We start from the raw sequence: 22,527 nt of genomic DNA, 5'->3' as shown, positions 1-22,527 counted from the left end.
TCGCTCCGATATCCAACGATTTGAAACTGGAACAGTTCAGGATCTGATGATTATCATTTCCACAATAGGAACAGGTTTTCGCAGTTGTCCATTCCGCAGACGTCTCCTTCGATGCACAAGAAGATTCATTGGCATGTGTGAACAGCTTCTCCCTCTGCTTCGGCTTCTCTGCTCTGACTGCTTCTTTCGAGGGATAGGAATTTAACGGGCGCTACACTGAGAAAAAATGCTTGCAACAAATGAAATATTGGATCACTTAACATCCACCCGCCGGAGCCGGATGGCTCAACCATTCACGTCCTGATCACGCTCTACATCTTCCACGGGTAGAATGGCAATTTTCGTAGTTGCTCGCTTATATGTGCCGCTGGTGGTTTTAACAGTGACCACGCGTACGACACCGTCGTCTCCAGGATGAGTCTTGACGATCCGACCTAGTCTCCAAGTCTGCGGCGGCAGATCATCCTCCTTCATAATCACCAGTAGACCTTCACGCAGCACCGTAGGAGTCTTGAACCATTTGCTGCGTCGTTGCAATCCAGTAATGTACTCAGACGACCATCTTTTCCAAAATGATTGCTTGCGCCTCTGAACCAACTGGTACCGTGACAACATATTCTCCTTGATCCCATCGTAAAGTGGTTCTGCTACTGCTGTCAATTCGCGACCAATTAGAAAATGGGCAGGACTCAATGCTTCATATCCCGTGGGGTCGTTGCCTTGATCGATTAACGGCCTAGAGTTTAGGATGGCCTCGATCTGAACTAACAGTGTTGTCATTTCCTCATAGTTAAAATATGATTCGTTCATAATTTTGTACAGGTGGGTCTTCATACTCTTCACTCCGGCCTCCCAGAGCCCACCCTGGTGAGGCGCCTTCGGTGGATTGAATCTCCACAGAATACCACGGGGCTGGCAGAAATCGTCAATCTTATTCTCCAATAACTGGGACTTCAACAACTGTCGCAATTCGGTCAGTTGGCGCTCGCCTCCAATGAAATTTGTTCCATTGTCTGAGAACATTTCGCTTACATTTCCGCGGCGTCCAACAAAGCGGTGTAATGCTCCTAGGAAGCCATCAGCTGTTAGGGAACTCACCAGTTCAAGGTGAATTGCCTTTGTTGTCATACATACGAAAACACATACATATGATTTGATAGGTGCCCTCAAGCGACCTTGCTTCAAATGGAAGGGGCCTGCGTAATCTACCCCGGTCCGAACAAAGGGTTCAGCGGCAGTGACACGAGCTATCGGTAGATTGCCCATGAGCTGTTCGACGTCTCTTGGTTTGCGCTTGAAGCATGTGATGCATCTCCAGACGATACGCTTGATGGTTCGTTTGGCGTTGACAGGCCAAAAATGTTGTCTTACCTTCGCTAGCAGCCCATTTTGTCCAACATGTAATTCTTCTCGGTGGATTGCTTCGATGACAGTGTCCGTGTTGCGGGAGATGTGAACAAACGGTTTCGGACCGACTCTTCTTAGCAGGCCAATTTTCTGTTAAGCCAGCTAAAACGCTAAAATATCATATTTATTAAAATTATCTTTACAAATATACATTAAACTTACAAATTCGGTAACCTACTCAGGAAGACAATTACTTCCATCCTAGCTGAAAGACATCTCCACACTAGATCTACGATATGCTTCGTGACAGTATTGTTCTGCATATATAGTTGCGGTATAGACAGTGGTTCTCAAACAGTGTTCTAATTTCTCATACGCAAATTTGCGTAACACTCCCCCCCGTAACACTTCATACTCTCTGAAGTTTTACTTAATTCATTTTTTATAATTTGGACACTGACAACATGTCTACTGATATCTTCATCTGCGTGGATAGGCCTTACTTAACTATTGCGAGTAAGAAAACTTATTACAAACATGAAACTATAGATTTCGTGTACTGAAGTACAATTAAACGATCACTGACGCTACGATAGACGGGACGTGCATTCACAACATTCTAGTAGGTATTGTAGGCAACGGAGCGATCGAAACATGGTTCGGAAATTTGCGATTTATGTTGATCCGTATTGGTCAACTCACGGTTTTCCCACTCACTGATCGCTTATCACCATATCCACCGATGCGAATGTCATGCACAAGAGCCTCACTTTATTGTGATGATGGCTTTTGTTCGCGTTGTCGACTATCTTTCCTAGCGGTGTGTACGTTTCTAATGACGATCCTCTTCGACAGCTTATGTTCCCAGTAGGTGACTCCCTGGCGAATGAATTCTCGTGCATCACGCGGTGAAAATCCAATCCGAGATCTGGTCACTCCAATTGATCACATATTGCCTTCGGATGAGGATGATTTGTGCACGAATTTCCTGTTGTCAACGCGCAGTTCCACCGGACTGGCAACGCTTCTACGAATACTATTACAAAGGGAAACTGTAGTACCTATATGGACTTGGCAAACTGTCAAGGAGATGAGATGGCAAGAAATTAGAATAACGAGGCGTGAACAAAGACAAATTGGCACAATTCTTTAATCTAAAACAAACTTATGTCTAAAGTTAGTAAAATCTTAATCTATTGTTAGTTAATGATAAAAGTTAATAAGCTATTTTCTATTAGTACGGTAAGAGTGAATTATTATGAACTGAACATGCTGAATTTCTATTCTAAACTACTTATCTATTAGCTTAACCTACACGAACGGCGAGCAATTCATTACGGCAGTTAAATCTAAAATCACACAAATAATTAGTTGGTGAGTGATTATTATTTTCGTTTGTATAGTATAATTGAATCAACCATAAAAGATATTAACTTAAAATTAACTTTAGGTATCCATGCAACAATAACCGTCAGAGTATCAATTGTTGTCTGACTCCGAGCGCGTAGTAAACGTGAGTAAAATTTGTAGATGCATTGTTTTATAAAAACTCTATATTTCATAGCTACTCTCCTCTCATCCAGGAATTTTATAACCGCCCCCACATTGAACTCAAATAAACGGTTTATAAAAACGGAATCTGCTCTTTGTTGTATGGTGAGCCAACAAATTATAAAATTCGTTTAGTTCAGCCGAACAAAATGTCTAGCCGCAATACCAGCAAATCAGGCGCATACGGTGGATCGAAAGGCGATAGATCGGATAAGGATAGAAGTGATACTCCCGCCGGAGTAGGAAGCTTACCAGTGGTGACAATTACGACGGAAGAAGTGGTGCAGACTCGCCCAGGATGGTCTTGTAAATCTTGTAGAGAACCCGACGATAGTGCTATGGTGCAGTGCGATCTCTGCCATGAATGGCATCATTTTTCATGCGTGGGAGTGACAGAAGATGTTGAGAAGGTGAGCTGGTGTTGTCCCGAATGCGCCGATGCAACCGGGCTCCAGCAAACAACCTTGACAAGTGGTCAACAACTCCCATCAACGAGTGGTGTAACCGGCAGTCAGAATAAGCAACGCAAACCTAGCGATGGAAAGGCGTCTTCTTCGGAGATAAGACGACCCACGAACACGTTACGAGTAACCACAAGGAGCGCTTCACGAAAGGAAGCTCCCATTTCCGATTTACCGCCAGCTGTAGAAGAAACCGCAGATGTGTCAGCCTTTGATTCTTTACAGAAATCCAATGCAGAACGCGAAAACCAGCCGAAGGGAACTCCGGCCGGGACCATAAGGTCGAGTTCTACACAAAAGTCACTGATGCTGCAACTTCAGAGACTTGATGAAGAAAATGCACTACAGCGAGAATACATACAGAAGAAGTATAGCATTCTCGAGCAAATGAGCAGCCGCTCTGGTTCGTCGTATGGCACAGGTTCCAGTAGAGTCGAGAGTTGGATAAAAAAGACGAATACCCTGCTTCAGGATGGCAAGCTTCATACGAAATACTCCAATTCAGTAAGAGTAGCAGAGGATGTAGAAGAATTACCTTTTACGAACCTGTCCGTTCAACAACCAAATTCGCCTCAGTACAGCATGAGACCAGGCCCTAGGTGCACACCTAGCCATGCTAGCCAACTTTTCAGCGATGCTAATAGGTCGTCCGCCAGTCTACCACGTGAAGTCGGAATTCCTGCTTATCGTCCATCGTACCTGCCACTGCCTCAGGGTACTTCAGTATACCCGCCACCTGAACGCAATCGTATGCCATCTCCGATAATCGTTTCCCACCCAAATCCGCACCAGTATCAAGCACCGAACAGCCAACAACTCGCTGCCCGACAAGCGATATCGAAAGATTTGCCTCCGTTCTCCGGACAACCCGAAGAATGGCCGATATTCTTATCAACTTTCACTAATACTACTGCGATGTGCGGATTTACTGATGATGAGAATATTATCAGACTGCAGAAGTGCATGAAGGGTAAAGCGTATGAGGCGGTGAAAAGTTTGCTCATGCATCCGTCAAACGTTCAGCGTGTAATCGATACTCTGCGTATGCTCTTTGGTCAGCCGGAGTCGATTGTACATTCGTTAATCTCAAAAATTAACCATCTGCCAGCTATGAGAGAGGATAAATTTGAAACTATCGTTGAGTTTGCTGTGAACGTCCGTAACTTTTGTGCGACGGTCGACGCATGTGGGATGGAAGAGTATTTATACAACATCTCTCTGTTACATCAGCTCGTTGCCAAGCTTCCACCAACCATCAAGCTGGACTGGGCACGCTACCGCCAAACACTACCAGCGGTGAATTTAGCAGCGTTTGGAAACTGGGTTTACTCTTTAGCCGAAGCAGCAAGCACAATTGCTATTCCTCCAGTTGGTTTAGAGTCAAAGTCGACTCGGGGCGATTCTCGTGGAAACAAGAAAGGAAATGCTTTCCTAAACGCCCATTCTGAATCATCGAGCGTTCACCCTTCATCGGGTAAATTCAAGCCAGCATCGGGTCGAATGGATCACGAGACGTGTCCTATATGCAAAGGCGGGTGCAAGGCAGTTGAAAAATGCAGGCGTTTTCTAGAACTATCCAGAGAATCAAGATGGGCTGCAGTTAGAGAAAGCGGACTTTGCCGAAAATGTCTCCGCAGTCACAAAGGAGTATGTAAGGTGAAACCATGTGGAAAGGATGGGTGTGAACTGAAGCATCATCAGCTACTTCACAATGATAAAAAGGTAGCGACCACGAGTGCAAACGTGTGCACACAGCCGTCCGGACAGCAGTCATCCGAAATAAAAATCGGTACCCAGACACATGATTGCAACGTCCACCGTACAACTTCTAGTTCCGTTCTTTTTCGTTACCTACCGGTAATACTTTATGGAAAAAGTCGATCCGTCGAAACGTATGCGTTCTTTGATGAAGGATCGGAGCTTACACTATTAGATGAGGAGTTGGCAGAAGAACTACAACTTGAAGGTGGCGCTCTACCACTTTGCCTTCGATGGACCGGCGGTGCGGAACGAAACGAAGGTAGCTCCCGAGTTGTCGATCTGGACATCGCTGGAGTTCATAGTCAACACAAAAGGTTCCCCCTTACATCTGTTAGGACCGTCAAGGAACTGCTATTACCATTTCAAACATTGGAGGCTGCAGAATTGAAGCGACTGTATCCCCATCTGCGTGGGCTGCCAATCCAATCATATCGTGAGGCTAGACCACGTATTCTGATAGGAATGAAGCATGTTTCTGTCGGAGTAGTACTCAAATGCAAAGAAGGAAATTTCGAGGACCCTGTTGGTGTCAAGACCCGTATTGGCTGGACGGTTTGTGGAAGGTTGAGTCGTGACGCCGGAGGGTCCGCCCAGTGCATGGTCCACGTATGCTCTGAAAATCAAGATTCAGACGACCAGCTTCACCAGGCTATGAAGGCATACTTTGCGCTGGACAGTCTTGGTGTCGCGAAGCCTAATGGGAATCTTCTCCTTTCCTCCGAAGATCAACGCGCCAAATATCTGCTCGAATCGACGACAAAACTTCTCGATAATCGTTACGAAGTAGGATTGCTCTGGAGACACGACAACGTACGACTGCCAAACAATCAAGCGATGGCTTTGCGTAGGCATCAACAGCTCAGAAAGCGAATGGACAGAGATATTGACTTAGCAGAGACTCTCAACGGAAAAATTGCTGAATATGTTGCCAAAGGATACGCCAGAAAGCTGACACCAGAGGAACTTGAACAGTCGTACCCGCGCACCTGGTACCTGCCTATATTCCCTGTTACGAACCCCAACAAGCCAGGAAAGATAAGATTGGTGTGGGGCGCAGCCGCCAAATCATTCAACGTTTCATTGAATTCCGCCTTGTTAAAGGGCCCCGATCTGCTATGCTCACTGTTGGCGATACTCCTACAATTTCGCCAAGGTCGAATTGGATTATCCGGAGACATCCGTGAAATGTTCCATCAGATTTTGATGCGAACCGAGGACCAACATTGTCACAGATTCTTCTGGACAGACGAGAACGGCGAATTGGCTGTCTACGTGTTGCAAGTAATGAGTTTTGGGGCCAGCTGTTCTCCTAGCTGTGCCCAATACGTCAAAAACGTAAATGCAGAACGTTTCCGGGCCACCCATCCAATTGCTGTGGAAGCAATAACAAAGCGCCATTATGTAGACGACATGTTAGTGAGCGTCGATGAGGAAAATCAAGCAATACGGTTAGCGGAAGAGGTTAAATATGTGCATTCTCAAGGTGGCTTTGAGATCCGCAATTGGATGTGCAATTCCAGAACTGTTCTTACGGCACTGCACGAAGGTGATACGGCTGAGAAGGATATGGATCTTTCCTCCGAAATTGCCGTCGAGAAAGTCCTCGGAATGTGGTGGAGTACGGAAACAGATGAATTCTTATTCAAAGTAGGGTGGAACCGATACGATTCACTTCTTCTAACGGGCCAAAGACCGCCCACCAAAAGAGAAATGCTCCGGGTCTTAATGACGATCTTTGATCCTTTAGGACTTATCGCACACTTCCTAATATTTCTCAAAATTTTGCTACAGGAAGTGTGGAGATCGAAGGTGCAGTGGGACGAAGAAGTCTCAGGAGATGTGTACAGGAAATGGCAGCTGTGGACAAGCGTTCTTCCCCAAGTAGAAAACGTCCGCCTTCCACGCTGTTACAGCTCTCCGTTAGCAGTAAGCAGCTGTACCGACATCCAACTCCACACGTTCGTCGACGCAAGCGAAAACGGGTTTGCTGCGATAGCGTTCCTTCGATTCGACTACAACGGATCTACGCAGTGCTCTATTGTAGCTTCAAAAGCTCGTGTAGCTCCATTAAAGTTCCTTGCCATACCTCGGTTGGAACTTCAAGGTGCCGTTCTTGGAGCAAGACTAGCGCAGACCATCATCTCCTCTCTAACGCTTCGGATTACTCGACGAGTGTATTGGACAGATTCTCGGGACGTGCTTCACTGGATCAATTCAGATCATCGTCGCTACTCACAATTTGTAGCCTTCCGAGTAAGTGAGATTCTCGAAACATCTGAGCCAGAGGAATGGCGATGGGTGCCGACCAGGCTTAACGCGGCCGACGATGGGACTAAGTGGGACGGAAAGCCGGATCTTTCATCAGACAGCAGATGGTTCACCGGTCCGGATTTTCTATGGTGTTCAGAAACAAAATGGCCTCAAACCCCTCGTCTAGTTTCACCGCCCACTACAGAGCTTCGTCCACACTTGATGGTTCATCGCACGGCTCCACACATTTCACTTATTCGGTACAACAACTTCTCGAACTGGCAGCGCGTACGAAACAGCATGGCATTTGTTTTTCGTTACATCTCTAACTTACGACTGAAAGCGAAACAGCAACAAAATTTTCTAGGACCGCTGACAATGATGGAACTCAGAAAAGCTGAAGCGTATCTATTTCGTGTTGCTCAACAAGAAGGTTTCCCTGACGAAGTAACTACTCTGCAGCAACAACGCTCAACTTCTTCTGTAAAACTTCTTCCAAAATCTAGTCCGCTGTATCAAATGAGCCCATGGTTAGATGAACAGGGAGTTCTGAGGATGCGAAGCAGAATCGGCGCTTGTCAATTTGTCAGTCACGACACCAAGCAGCCAATTATTTTGCCACGTACTCACCACATCACGACGCTAGTAATTATGCACTATCACTACAAATACCATCATTGTAATCACGAAACTGTTATAAACGAACTGAGACAAAAGTTTCACATCCCCCGCATTCGAGTCGCCTTCACCAAGGCACGCAAAGGTTGTCAGCGTTGCAAAAACGAAAATGCGGCTCCACAACCGCCATTCATGGCGGACCTTCCAGCAGCAAGACTTGCAGCGTTCACGCGCCCCTTCACATATGTCGGGGTAGACTACTTTGGTCCTCTGGAGGTGGTCGTCGGTAGGAGGACGGAAAAACGTTGGGGAATGCTGATTACCTGCTTGACCGTCCGAGCGATCCACATTGAGCTGGTCTGTTCCCTCAGTACTAACTCATGTATTATGGGTCTACGAAACTTCATTTCTCGCAGGGGTACTCCGAGGAGAATCTATAGTGACCGAGGTACAAATTTCATCGGTGCAAACCGAGAATTAAGTGAAGCTGTGGCTGCAATCAACCAACCTGTGATGGCCGAATTTGTGAGTCCTGATACAGAATGGATTTTCAACCCCCCTGCTGCACCTCATATGGGTGGTTGCTGGGAGAGATTGATCCGTACGGTGAAGACTAACCTAATGGCAATTCGTCCTGCATCGAAGCTCACGGACGAAGAACTAAGGAACACACTCACGGAAATAGAGAATATCGTGAATGCTCGGCCCCTGACCCATGTACCAATCGACAACGATTCTGCTCCAGCGTTGACCCCAAATCATTTTATTCTCGGGTCATCGAATGGGTCTAAACCTCTTTCAACCCTAGATGATAGTGGTTCTACATTACAGCGCAATTACCGAACCTCTCAAATACTCGCCAATCAGTTCTGGAGACGCTGGGTAAGTGATTATCTCCCAGAAATATCCAGGCGGACAAAATGGTTTGCGCACACGAAGCCGCTTTCGATCGGCGACATAGTCGTCATCGCTGACCCAAGACTTCCCAGAAATTGTTGGCCAAAGGGACGAATCATTCTGACCAACAAAGGACGAGATGGATGCATCCGATCTGCCACCGTTCAAACAGCTAACGGAGTGTACGAACGGCCTGCTACGAAGCTGGCAGTCCTTGATGTTCACCGCGAAGCATTATAAGCCAACCGGAAGTTGGCGTACCCCGGGGGAGTGTTGTCAACGCGCAGTTCCACCGGACTGGCAACGCTTCTACGAATACTATTACAAAGGGAAACTGTAGTACCTATATGGACTTGGCAAACTGTCAAGGAGATGAGATGGCAAGAAATTAGAATAACGAGGCGTGAACAAAGACAAATTGGCACAATTCTTTAATCTAAAACAAACTTATGTCTAAAGTTAGTAAAATCTTAATCTATTGTTAGTTAATGATAAAAGTTAATAAGCTATTTTCTATTAGTACGGTAAGAGTGAATTATTATGAACTGAACATGCTGAATTTCTATTCTAAACTACTTATCTATTAGCTTAACCTACACGAACGGCGAGCAATTCATTACGGCAGTTAAATCTAAAATCACACAAATAATTAGTTGGTGAGTGATTATTATTTTCGTTTGTATAGTATAATTGAATCAACCATAAAAGATATTAACTTAAAATTAACTTTAGGTATCCATGCAACAATAACCGTCAGAGTATCAATTGTTGTCTGACTCCGAGCGCGTAGTAAACGTGAGTAAAATTTGTAGATGCATTGTTTTATAAAAACTCTATATTTCATAGCTACTCTCCTCTCATCCAGGAATTTTATAACCGCCCCCACATTGAACTCAAATAAACGGTTTATAAAAACGGAATCTGCTCTTTGTTGTATGGTGAGCCAACAGTCCGTAAACTGATTCTTCTCCGGTAAGATCAACGGGTGCTTCTGATCGTATGGAAGCACGGCATTCTTGATTCTACCCTCTACTCGAAGTAGTTTCTCCGTTGCATCGAAAATAGGACACAAGTTGCGCAGCTTACCTTTTACAGGGTCACCCTTCAATACGCTGTTGATCTCTTCGCGGTACACTACATGTTGAACGATTCTCACCATAGTGTACAGCGAGTCACGATGATCGGCAACGGTCAAATTTCCACGACGAAGTTCTCCTCCGCTTCTCTTCGCACGAAAGTTACGAATGAAGCGCATAACATAACCAAACACTCTTTGTAATCGTCGAAAGTTGCTACTGTTCTGAATCACTTGATACAAATCATCATATGACGATATCACAACTGCCATCGCCTCGACGGCAACCGGTGATTCACTATAGTCTTCTTGTTCGTCATTAGCCGTCTCGTCAACACTTGACCGAAGAAATCCCGGTCCGTTCCACCACAAGTCACTTTTCAAAAAGTCCGCAGGAAATACCCCCCGTGACACTAAGTCCGCTGGATTTTCTCTTGTCCCAACATGAAGCCACTCAGTATTGGCGGACAACCCACGGATTTCAGCGATACGGTTACGAATGAACACTGGTAGATTTGGCTTCGTCTTCTTGATCCAGCTTATCACTATACTCGAATCGGACCTCAGGACGACACGTGAAATATCGATTCCTAAGGTTTCGCGCACTGTTTTCACTTGGTTTGCAAGCAGGACGGCTGCACACACCTCCAATCGCGGTATCGTTAGTTCTTCCGGCGGTGCTCCTTCTTTCTCCTTTCGGTTCAGTTCCTTGAGCGGTGCAACTCTGGATTTGCCGCACAGCAATGTCACCCCAACAACGCTATCCACGAAAACACTACGCAAGTACACACAGCATCCGTATGCCGCACGCGACGCGTCCGAAAAACCGTGTAACTCAAACACCGACGGATTATCGACGGTAACGCGACGAGGAATCCGCATATTACTCATCCCACACAACTCTGACCGCAGCTTGTTCCAATTGTCTAATTCTTCACTCGGAATTGGTTCGTCCCAGTCGATTGATTTTTGCCACAGTCGCTGCATTATTAGCTTGGCCAACACTATCACTGGACCCAAGACACCGAGCGGGTCAAAAAATTTGGCAATTTCGGAAAGTACTTGTCTCTTTGTCGGTGGTTCCGAACTGTCCGTCAGTGGTTTTACCCGAAACACAAAACAATCACTCGCGGGGTCCCACAATAGTCCGAGAGTCTTAATCACTTCATTCACATTACTATCTTCAAAGTTCATTAGCTTTTCACGATCTTCCAATGGCACTCCTTCAAGAATCGCTGGATCGTTGGCACACCATTTGTGCAGCTTGAATCCTCCACGGCACAGTAGTTCTTGCAGATCCTTCCTCAGCATCACCGCTTCCTGGAGAGTGTCTGCGCCGGTAAGCGCATCATCCACATAGAAAGACTTTAGAACGACTGCACTCGTCCTTGGGAAGTCCTGCTCCTCATCCTTGGCCAGCTGAATCAGCGACCGCGTTGCCAGGAAACCGGCCGGACCCACGCCGTACGTCACTCGCTGTAGTTCCAAATCCATGATCGGCTGGGATCGGCTATCTCGAAAAAGACATCTCAAGAATTTCGTATGGTCAAAATGTACTAACACCTGTCTGTACATCTGTTTCACGTCTCCAGTAAAGGCATATTTTGGCAATCTCCACCTCAGAACTATGTCAAATAGAGCGCTCTGGACTATCGGCGCATCCATCAAAAGATCGTTAAGGGACAAATTCGTAGTAGACTTGGCGGAGGCGTCAAACACCACTCGCAGTTTCGTTGACGAACTGTCGGGCTTCAAAACGGAATGGTGAGGAAGATAATATGCCCCCTCAATATGTACTTCGTCTTCCTTCAGAATCCTTGCATGGCCAAGTTCGAGGTACTCGTGCATGAAGCGAGAGTACATTTGCTTCAACTCAGGATTCTTATCTACTCTGTTTTCCAATGCCTTGAATCGTTTCTCTGCTTGAGCCCGGGAATCACCCAGCTGACCCGCATCTTCTCGAAATGGTAGCTGCACAATGTATCGGCCATCATCAGCTCGAGCATAAGTCGCCTTGAAGTGCCGCTCACAATCGTCGTTTTCCAAGGGATCATACGTCTGTTCGTCGATCATCCAAAATCGCTTCATCAACTCTTCTAGTCGACCTTCCGATCCGTCAATCGTCGCGTTTTGATTCACCTGTACGCTGACAAAGCCCTGCGTGTCGTACACTGGTCCGGCGATCAACCAACCCAACAAGCTCTCCTGCAACAGTGGGAGACCTTCCCCAATTGGAATCTTGCGCGACTGCAGCAGCTCATAGAACTTCTCGGCTCCGACAAGCATATCCACTCGGCTTGGGTCAAAAAACTTCGGGTCCGCCAACTTCAGATCTTTCGGAATCGGCCAGGCAGCTGCATTCACCTTCAATGATGGTAACGCGCCAGTGATACGGGGCACCACCAAGCAATCCAAGGGAAAACTGTAAGCCGCCGATCTGGAACTCACGACAGCTGTAACCTTGAACCTCACCGTCGTTCTTGCTCCGTTGACGCCTACTACCGGAACATTCACGCACTCCTTCTGCAGACCCAGGAAGTCACACATTCTTTCTGACACGAAACTTGCCATTGCACCGGAATCAAGCAAAGCACGGCACCTGTGGGCCACGCCTCTGCTGTCGAACACATCAATCAACGCTGTCGCCAACAAAACTTGTTTCACTGCTACGCTGGATTCCTTCTGAATTTCACACTGCGCCACGGTTTGCGGCTCGCTACTGGATGCACTGGATCTCTCAGGAACCGTTCTTGTCTCAGCATTGCCCGTTGCCGTCTCTGGTGTCTTCTTAGCTTCGAAATGCATCAAAGGATGATGCTTCTTCTTGCACTAACACAGATGTTTGCTATCGATTTTACAGTTAGCAGTTCGGTGTCCTCGTTTAAGGCAAGCAAAGCATAGACCAAATTGCTTGGCCTTCGAATATCGGTTGTTTACGCTCAACTCCTTGAACATGTTGCACGTATCGATCGTATGATTGTCGTTGCAGAGTAGACAGCTGTTGGTTTCCTGAACTGTTGCTGTGTGAACCTTGCTGCTGACAGCAGGGTTTCGAGGATTACAGGTTACACTTTTGGGTCTCAGACTCATCGACTGCTCGCATCGCTCCAGCAATGTTCTCGGAGGAAGTCCATGGTCTTTTTGTACTCTGGAAGCTGCCCATGTTCCGCGGTCGCTTCCCATGCTCTACGGGTATCCGCGTCCAACTTCGTGATAACCAGAGTCACAATGATGGCCTCGGACAGCCTGTCCATCATTTTCAAATTGTGGAACTCCAGTGATTGTAGTCGTTTTTCTACGGTATCGAGTAACCCCATCAACTCCGCATGGTTCCCTTTAGTCATCGGCTTCAACGATAGCAACTGTGTAATGTGCGTTTGAACGACCATTCGCAAATTTTCGAATTTCTTTGCAAGAATGATCCAAGCTCCCTGGTAATTATTATCGTTCAACGTCTGTTGATCAATAGCTCCTTTGGCCTTTCCAACAAAGGCCTTGTCAAGGAAATGTAATATCGTGGCAGGCGAATCGTTAGTGCACTTGTCCACAATATCAATAAACCGATCTCTGAACTTGTACCAGTTTTCGTAGCTACCATCAAATGTCGGTAGCGGAGCTTGTGGCAACAAAAGAGACGGTACCATCTGCATTGGAGGCACTATTCCACTGGTGCTTGGTTGGCATATGGAATTGGCCTTCTCAAATTTCGACGTCGCCGCAATGGCCGCATCTGCAACAGCTTTCTGGTCGTCTTCATATTGCTGTATCATCTCCGATAAGGAAATGCGTACAAACTGAAACAGCTCCTCAAAATCAATGTATTTGGGCTCAAATATATTCCGTTGCGTTGGATCAACCAGATATATTCGATTCAATAAACTACCGTATTCATCATTGGCTGCATCCACGGTACGAACGTATAATTTAAGGGCATGTATGTTGAACTTACCGTAATCATGGTCGGCAGCAACAATCGCTCGTCGAATCCTATCGACCTTACCTGCTGTTGATTCCAAACACTTTTCAAGAGCAGCCACTGAATCAGCCATTTTCGAATCCCGATGCCGAGCTTCTTGTTCTTCCCTTTGCTCGCGCACGCTCTGAACCGGTGGCAAAACTGCTCCGGCAGTTGCACCTCTAGGAGTGGAAAACACAGCGGGGGATCCAAATGGAGAGGCAACGGGCGACAAGAACAAAACTCTCTTTAGCTTCCCGGAACGCAACTGCATGCCACTTTCACTTTTCTTTCTTCCTGTATTCTTTCTTCACTCACCGGAGCACCGGCGTCGAATTATCACCATGCGGTTTCTTCTCGGCTAGCACAAAATGGCTACCGTTGCTAGAAGCGAATCACTTTTTCTGGCTCTTCTTTGCCCTCCGCTGCGAGGGACCGCCCACCACACCAAACACACTTTGAGGGCTTCTTCCGGAGCCGGAACCACTTTTCTTTGTCGCTGTGCGACCACTAGACTTTCGCTGACGGCTGCAAACCCAAATTTCGGCTTCTTCCAGAGCCGGGAACCACACTTCAATTGCCGCGCATCAGCTCTCAAATTTACCACACTTTTCGAACTTCTTCCGGAGCCGGGAATCACTTTTAGACACTCGTGGCTTTGCAAAAACACGTCTGCCTTACCCCAGCAGAATGAAGCACATTTTCCGACTTCTTCCAGAGCCGGAAATCACCTTTCTTCGTCGCTAAGTAGGCTGGAACAAATCGTTTGTCCGCCCGCTGGCCGACGCTAATTCACATTTCTGACTTCTTCCAGAGCCAGAAATCACTTTTATTCCACCGATTTCACGAACGATCAACGATATCCGCGCGATTCACCATCCGGCTTCCCAAGGACCAAATGTTTCGGACGAATCTTTGCGGTCGAAAATTATAAGCGTGGACTGTATTTTTCCGACCGTACACGACGGGTAACTTTAATAAAACTGAAAATTTCTCTACATGGAAACGGAAAGCGCCTTTCAAGAAAACAAAAACAATATCAAGATAGTTGCTTCTTTCGAGGGATAGGAATTTAACGGGCGCTACACTGAGAAAAAAATGCTTGCAACAAATGAAATATTGGATCACTTAACACAATTCTTGGAGTAGCATTGGATTTGACAAATGTGCCTGTTGATCGGCCAAGATAATATGGTCGACCAAGTTCTGAATCGCTAATCCGTAAGCGACAATCGTACTCAAGTTCTCCGCCTTGGGTGGTGGCACGTTTTCGCACCTTCTTTAGTAGCGAACTGATCAGTATCTCTGGTCGTCCATAGAGCTTATGCAGCGTATCCATCACATATGGAACAGATGCCGGTAGTAGAAGACGACTGCGTACCGCCTCCAAAGCAGAGCCTCCCAAGCTTCGCTGCAATCTAGCCAAATTCTCCGCATCGGTGTATCCGCAAACCTCGGTAGTGTTCTTGAATGAACTGTAGAACATAGGCCACTCCTGTGGATCACCATTGAACTTCGGCAGCTCACGAGGCATCACTTGTCTGGCCGCCAGTTGGGCACTTGTTGGTCCCACAACAGATCTCGATGGTGCCATATCTAAGCCTGGTACGAATGCTCCAGATGGTAACATAGTTGGTACTGCTGGTGCCACTGAGCTGGTTGGAAATGGTTGCGGAAGAACATTACTAGTACCGGCTTGCGATGCGTTCACTTGATTTAACGCATTCGTCGGTATCAAATGAGTCATGGGTGCTGTATAATATGGATGGTTTCCATAAACTGTTGCCATCCAACCGCTTGAGCTGACTGAAGATTGTGGCGCACTACCAGTTACTCCAGGAATAAACGTATTCTGCGTTGAGAAAGTATTACTGGGTAAACACGATGCAACGCAATCAGAAACTCGAACGTTTTGCATAGCTGAAAGCATCCCGTTCGAAATTTCAGAAACCACTGGCCTAAACGGAACTGATATTCCACGCTGTTGTGATACAGCAACAGTTGGAACTCCTGTTGCACCTTCGTTCAATGTAGTGACCGTTTGCCCAGACAACAGCTGCTCATATGATTTCGCCAACGCTGTGACATTTCCCATGTTTGCTGATACAGAAGGACACAGTAAATCCACGTTCGGGGGAGCAGGAACCTGCAGTGAAACAGCTGGTGTTTGTGATTTGCTGACTACCACGGACTGTTGATTTGATTCACTGACTGTGTGAACCGGCAGGGCAACTTGGGGTCCTGACGAGGATGGCTTCGACTGTCCAGCTTCAACCACTTTTCCAACTGGTCGCGCTTACTCTTCACACTTACACCGCTCCTAACTGTGCTCCGCTTGCTTTTCAGGCTCACTCCGCTCCGTCGACTGGATGGATCCTTTTCGTCTTCAATCTGCATCAGTAGGTCGTACCTTTGCTTCAAATATTCCTGCTCTTCATTTAGTTGCTTCAGCTCTTCTTCCGATTGCAACTTTTTCAGCTTTGCTTCTTTTTCCTTCATCTTCCGCTCTTCCACAGCTCGCAATTTGCTCAGCTTCCGTTGCTCCTCCAGGTGCTGCAAACTGAGCTGCAATCTTTGTGATGCTCGACTACTGCTCTTGCTTACAGATGATTCATTGAACGATACTCCCGACTTCGATGTAATGTCGGTACCGTCCCAGTCGGCAAGGCAATCACTACACTTCCAACTTTTCTCCGCGATCGATTCGTTCACACCCGCGCACTGAAAATGTTCCCACATCTCACATACATCACAGCAGACCCAATTATCGTCACCCTCCCTTTTATTGCATTTCTTACACGGCCTATCTATCCCCTCAGATTTTGTAACATTTTTACCGTTTCTAGGCATGATTAGGCTGTTCTGTCTAATTTCAGCTCTCTAAAGGCAAACTTACTTTTATACTAACGGTAGGGACACCAACTGTGGTGCAGGCATATAAAAAAAGGGTTTTTACTGACTTGGTTTTTGCTGCAATCAAACCTCCAGTTTCCCGTCGGCTGTGATGACGATAGTGGTCTTCAGTCGTGGGTCGTTCGTTTGATGGAAATCTTCCGGGTAATCAACTTCTCCTCGGGACAGCGATGGGCAACAATCATCCAACTTCGGATGAAAATCTTTGAAGAATGTTCTCGATGGTCAGAACAAACACCGTTCCTTTCAGTTGCAGACTTAGCAGCTTCAAAGCTGTAATTTATTAAATTAATTATTACAAAGTTCACAGTTACAGTATACAGTTTACTCACATTTTCAGTGTTCTTGTTATGATTCTTCGCTGATTCGTTCAACTGTTACACCGTCAAATACTGTCCTACATGTACAAATATTACAGTAACTGTTACAACTAATTCACGTGGGTATTTTAGGTTATCTCAAATTGGCAAAGAATAGATTCACGGTCCCTGACAGACATACCTCAGTTAACTACCGACTCTCCACTTACTGCGTGGGATTTTCGTGATTGATTCACTGTGCTATCTAAAGGAACAAATTCGATCAGTTTACACGACAGTTGTACAGTATTAAATTCACTATTAAATTTCACTTACAAATACAATCAGTTATGGAATTCACTTGATAATTATACTTTTATTGTTAAGAAAGAACTGCTAACTAATGCTTTTGCTGTTTCTTTTTGACGCAGATTTTGTTTTTCTCCGATCTGTCATTCCACTCGGCGGTTACCGCTCAGTTGCGAGGGATCCGACAGTGGTCTCACTACCGTTTCGCGGTCAACAGTGTTGCCGGTAACACATCTTATGTGAAAACTTCGCAGCTACAACTTTGCCGAAGACAACATTTTGATTGGACGTAAGGATAATTTGTTATTATTGATAACAAAGTCCATATCATGCTGAGATGATCATTCAATTATTTTCATAGCAACACTGCTTTTTTGCTGTAGAACATAGTAGCCTGGATTACTTTGATCTATTCTTCCCGCCAGGAGCACCACTGTTGCCTGCCGGACAGATAGTGAAGCATGCAACAATTTATCCTGACGTCCAATCTAAAAGTGGTCTTCGGCAAAGTTGTAGCTGGGAAAATTTCACATTAGAAGAGTTTGTTCACTTTTCCACAAAATATGATGACGAAGAGATAGAGGGCTGAATACATAAGATTGGCGTTTTCCATAGTAATCCCCATATAAACTTCTAATGGCGTGTGCACAGTCAAATTTCATCCGAATCACTTCAAACTTTGAGAGGATGCTTTTTACCATAATTAAAATCGTTTAAGCATAGGGGAGCCAAAATTTCAAAATTTGCATCACTCAATTGGGCATAGAGTATCATTGTACTTGCCACACGATGTACTAATGCGAAAATGGCAACTAAGGCAAAGAAAGCTCTCAGTTAATAACTGTGGAAGTGCTCTTAAAACACTAAGCTGAGTAGCAGGCTCTGTCCCAGTGGGGATCGTAATGCCAGGAAGAAGAAGAAGAATATCCATTAAAACACAGCAAATTTAGTGTATTGCATGGAGGAAAGATGTAGCTTGAATTAAAAAAATTTTAGCGCCTATTTCAAATTTGGCCTCCATCTTGAATTGTGTCATTAGTACACCGCTCGTTTTGAATTCTGAGGCCACCATTAGAAGCTTAGAAAAGAACTAAGTGAAAGCAGCTACTTAAACTGAGCAATGATGTTTACCGAATGAACGATTTTTTAGATCAATGCAAACATCATATTTTACAATAATGGAACAATTTTTCAATCGCTTTTGTGTCGACTGTAAAACGAGATTATTATTTGAAGAGCAATAGAATAGATTTTTTTTCACCAAGATAGTTGTCATCATGTTGAATTGAAATTGGAATTGAATCGAAACAAGTACTCTCATATTCTGCGAATCCTTGTATCTTTTGATCATTGGTCACCTGGTTTCGTTGTTCCTAGGAGAGCCAACACTTCTCACATAACACTTATTTTTCCGCCATTCATAAAAAAAATAAAAAATTATGTAATAAAATATAATGCAATTCGATTATGTTGTCTTCAAAATATATACAAAATTAGGCTGATGCAAATTTTAATTTCCTTTTATGTCCGACACCACTTGGAAGGTACGAGGGGGGGGGGATAAAAATAAATAAGGAACAAAAAAAAAAGTTAATTCAACAATTTTTTGTTCGACTACTTTTTAAATAATGTGACAATAAATAAACCTCTTTCTTGACATTCGTATAGGTTTACCATAGGTTAGTTGTTTCAACGGCTTCCTTGCCTCGAAAACCTTATAAAGTCAAACAAAAGCAAGAGTACTCATTACTTCAATATTTTCGACTTTTTGAGGGGGGTGGTGACATAAAAGAAAATTAATATTTGTATCAGCCTTATAAAAAAATAAAAAAAGAGAGCTTTATGGACATAATGGAATCAGAAACTTAAATGGTCATTAATCGAAAACTGTTGCATCTATTTGCTTAAATGTTTCAAAAAATACTTTCATCAATTTGAGTAATTTGAGTGGGTTATGGCACGCGTCAATCTTAGGAATTTTGAAATATCTCCAGAAAATTAAGACCAATGATTACAATCGATATATATTCTACAAATAGAAAACATTTTTGAGAACTTGTTAAAAATTATACAAAACATCGAGAAATAAAAAATGTCATCGCAATTTAAACAAATTTTTGTTAAAAAACACGGACACTGTCTTCAGCCATTAAGCTGCACAGACTATAACTTAACACTAGACAACGGACAAGCATGCTCCAATGGTACAGTCGAGAAACATTCCTGACGAAAAGTTTCACTGGCTGTAGTGGGAATCGAACCCACATTCCATGACACGATGCACTAAACTGCCTGACGACATTAGCCGCACGGACACGAAGCTCACAAACATTTTTGTAATAAAATTAATGTTACTGCAGATTTAATTTTTATTTGCTCATAATATTTTAATCATGCTTGTAAATAATGAAGTGATGAAAATTTAAATGGTAAGATATCGTAAAGATTTTTAAATTTTAAAATGTTTAGAAATATGAATTAACCCACTTTAACCAACTTTAATCATATTTTGTTTGTTATTTCCTCCTAGGGCTGAAAATCTTCTTAATAAAGCTATAATAATAATAATGTTTGTTATTTAATAAAACGCCAGGTGTTGGGAGAATTTCAATTCAAATCAATTCTTTGATTTCAGAGACAGTCTAAAAATACAGAATGACATTCTAATAAGTTCAATTTATGTTTAACAAATTAAAGGGTCATACTAACATCAGCAAACACAGGTCACGTAGAAGCCTTTCAAAAAGTTAAAGCCAAATATACTGTTTGCTCTGTTTGCATAATGGTTTTCGTTTGTTTGCAATTTATTTATTTATTACAGAGATTTTAACTAAGGTTATTCAGCTATATTTGTTTGGACTGTATATGGAAGTATTTGTGATATATTTGGTTTTAATACATTAAAATTTTTGTGATATTTCTTATGAGACAACATAATTGACGCCCTCCTGGCAATAGCAACGCCCCCGTCAAAAAGGAACTACTAAGAAACTCAATTTTTACGACGCCAAGGCTGGTTTCATCAAATCTCAGTCGATATTAATTTTTCAGTGAAAATATTTTACTTGAATAGCATCCAGACTTACCAGAAATACTTCAACATATTTTTTTTAATTGAGCTCGACTTACGGGATTAAATAATTTGTTCGTGATGTTGCTCAGAATTTGAGCATAAAAGTAAAAATAAATATTACTGATTTCTATTATCCCCAGCACAATCTGCGATTGAACTTACTTACTTATTAAAATTGACAAACGAAACATTATGTACATTGCTTTTTCTGGCGGATTACCATATCGAGAACGCAATGAAAACAATAAAATCAGAATGGATGCGCTTAATCGGTCACCGTCTTGTTGTACTGACGAACATGAGTTTGGCATATGTATGCAAACTAATAGAAGGATATAATGACTAGTAATTATGGACATAAATTATCTAACTGCTGTGAATGCTGATCATTGCATAATCATCATGTATTTAATTACGTACAACGTGGATAACAAACCCATCAAATCGATTTGACAGGTTATTAAATAAATATCAATCGGCTCAACTTATTCCTAATATCAGCCTGAATGTCATATGCTGCAATACGTTGGTTGACCATTGTTGCTAAAACGTGCACGATATTATAGAACGATTGTGATTGTTATATTTGTTTGGTACATCTATCGAGCAGTCAATTTCGTTAGATTGAGGTAGGGTAAAGGTTTGAGTGGACCAAAAGCTTATTTTTAATATTATCATCGACTAATTGTCACTAAGGTTTAAGGGGGTAGAAGGTTTGAATCCCACTAGTCGAGGAACTTTTCGGGTTTCATATTTCCTCTATTTACCCGTGCATATAGCATCTTCGTTCCTGCCACACGATATACACATGCAAAAATAACTATAGATGTGTTCATAAGAGCGCTGAGAAGCAGGCTCTGTCCCAGTTGAGATGTAACGCCACAAAAGAAGAACAAGAACTAAGTCTTAAAAGTTTCGATAATTATCGAAAGTAAGGCAGTAATGGTTGATTGGTAGCTGTCCAATACTACAATGCGTTCCGGGTTGTGAATTTTCCGGTGGTGTATTACAGAGTGATGGGGCCTTCGTTAGCCGAGTGGTTGGAGTCCGCGGCTACAATGCAAAACCATGCTGAAGGTGTCTGGGTTCGATTCTCGGTCGGTCCAGGATCTTTGCGTAATGGAAATTTCCTTGACTGGGCATGGAGTCTCATCGTACCTGCCACACGATATACGAATGCGAAAATGGCAACTTTGGCAAAGAAAGCTCTTAGTTAATAACTGTGGAAGTGCTAATATGAACACTAAGCTAAGAAGCAGGCTCTGTCTCATTGATGACGTAATGCCAAGAATAAGAAGAAGTATTAGAGAGTGTGCTACATGCAAGGTACATAGAACACTCTGAGAGTGCAAAGTCCGGCTCACAACTTCAGCAGCTTTAGTGAAGTTGACGAAACTCTTGAACGGAACCGAGTTGAAAGATGTCCCTTATTTGAATTGGCACGTCAATAGGTGCGTTATTGCTTGTTACAATTTAATTCAAATGGAGGAACAAGACAGCTTGCAAGAGGTAATTAGCGAGAAAGTTATCCATGTACAGCGGATAGCTCGTACTGAAGGAGGCAGAAGAGTGAACACACCGGCATTGAAACTTAGAGGGAGATCCCCCAGTAACGGACAGCACTCAATACCGGACAAAATCAAAAAATTGAGAAATCATGATCCAATCAAGATGGTGTATTAGAAGAAAAGAAAGCTGTTATGGAGAGTATTGTTTGCGTAGAATAACACATCCTTGAAATATGCATGCCTTTTTGAAGAAGTACCCAAGTAACCAATTGACACTTTAATTCGCCCTGCGTGCTAATATAGTGCTATTGTACCGCTGACGTGCCCCATATCAGCCGTATAATAGCCCTATAAGGCCGAAAAGGCGAATAAGCGGGCTTATGGTTAATGGGGTAGAGATGCTTGAAAATCGTTAAAAATTTGACGAATCACCTTAAGTTTGAGTTTAATTAGCAATTATTTTGAATATGGCAAAATAGTTTGGATCACGTACGCATGATTGAATATAGT

General features: G+C 43.9%; 1 protein-coding gene and 2 long non-coding RNA genes across 4 annotated transcripts in view; 2 read left to right on the top strand and 1 right to left on the bottom strand.

Moving 5' to 3' along the window:
- The window catches only part of LOC5569913 (serine-rich adhesin for platelets), a 1,178,520-nt gene that overhangs the window by 473,112 nt on the left and 682,881 nt on the right, over positions 1-22,527 (bottom strand). The gene's annotated exons all lie outside the window — the stretch shown is intronic.
- Positions 2,344-3,258, top strand: LOC110679055. The gene is made up of 3 exons (XR_002502170.1): positions 2,344-2,721; positions 2,798-2,860; positions 2,931-3,258. It is a non-coding gene; the product is annotated as an uncharacterized LOC110679055 (long non-coding RNA).
- Positions 9,121-9,833, top strand: LOC110679053. The gene is made up of 3 exons (XR_002502169.1): positions 9,121-9,541; positions 9,618-9,680; positions 9,751-9,833. It is a non-coding gene; the product is annotated as an uncharacterized LOC110679053 (long non-coding RNA).

The sequence above is a fragment of the Aedes aegypti genome, chromosome 1, assembly GCF_002204515.2.
Source record: "Aedes aegypti strain LVP_AGWG chromosome 1, AaegL5.0 Primary Assembly, whole genome shotgun sequence".
Classification (NCBI taxonomy): Eukaryota; Metazoa; Arthropoda; class Insecta; order Diptera; family Culicidae; genus Aedes; species Aedes aegypti.
Note: the sequence above shows the minus strand (reverse complement) of the source record. Positions and strands in the feature narration are given on the sequence as shown.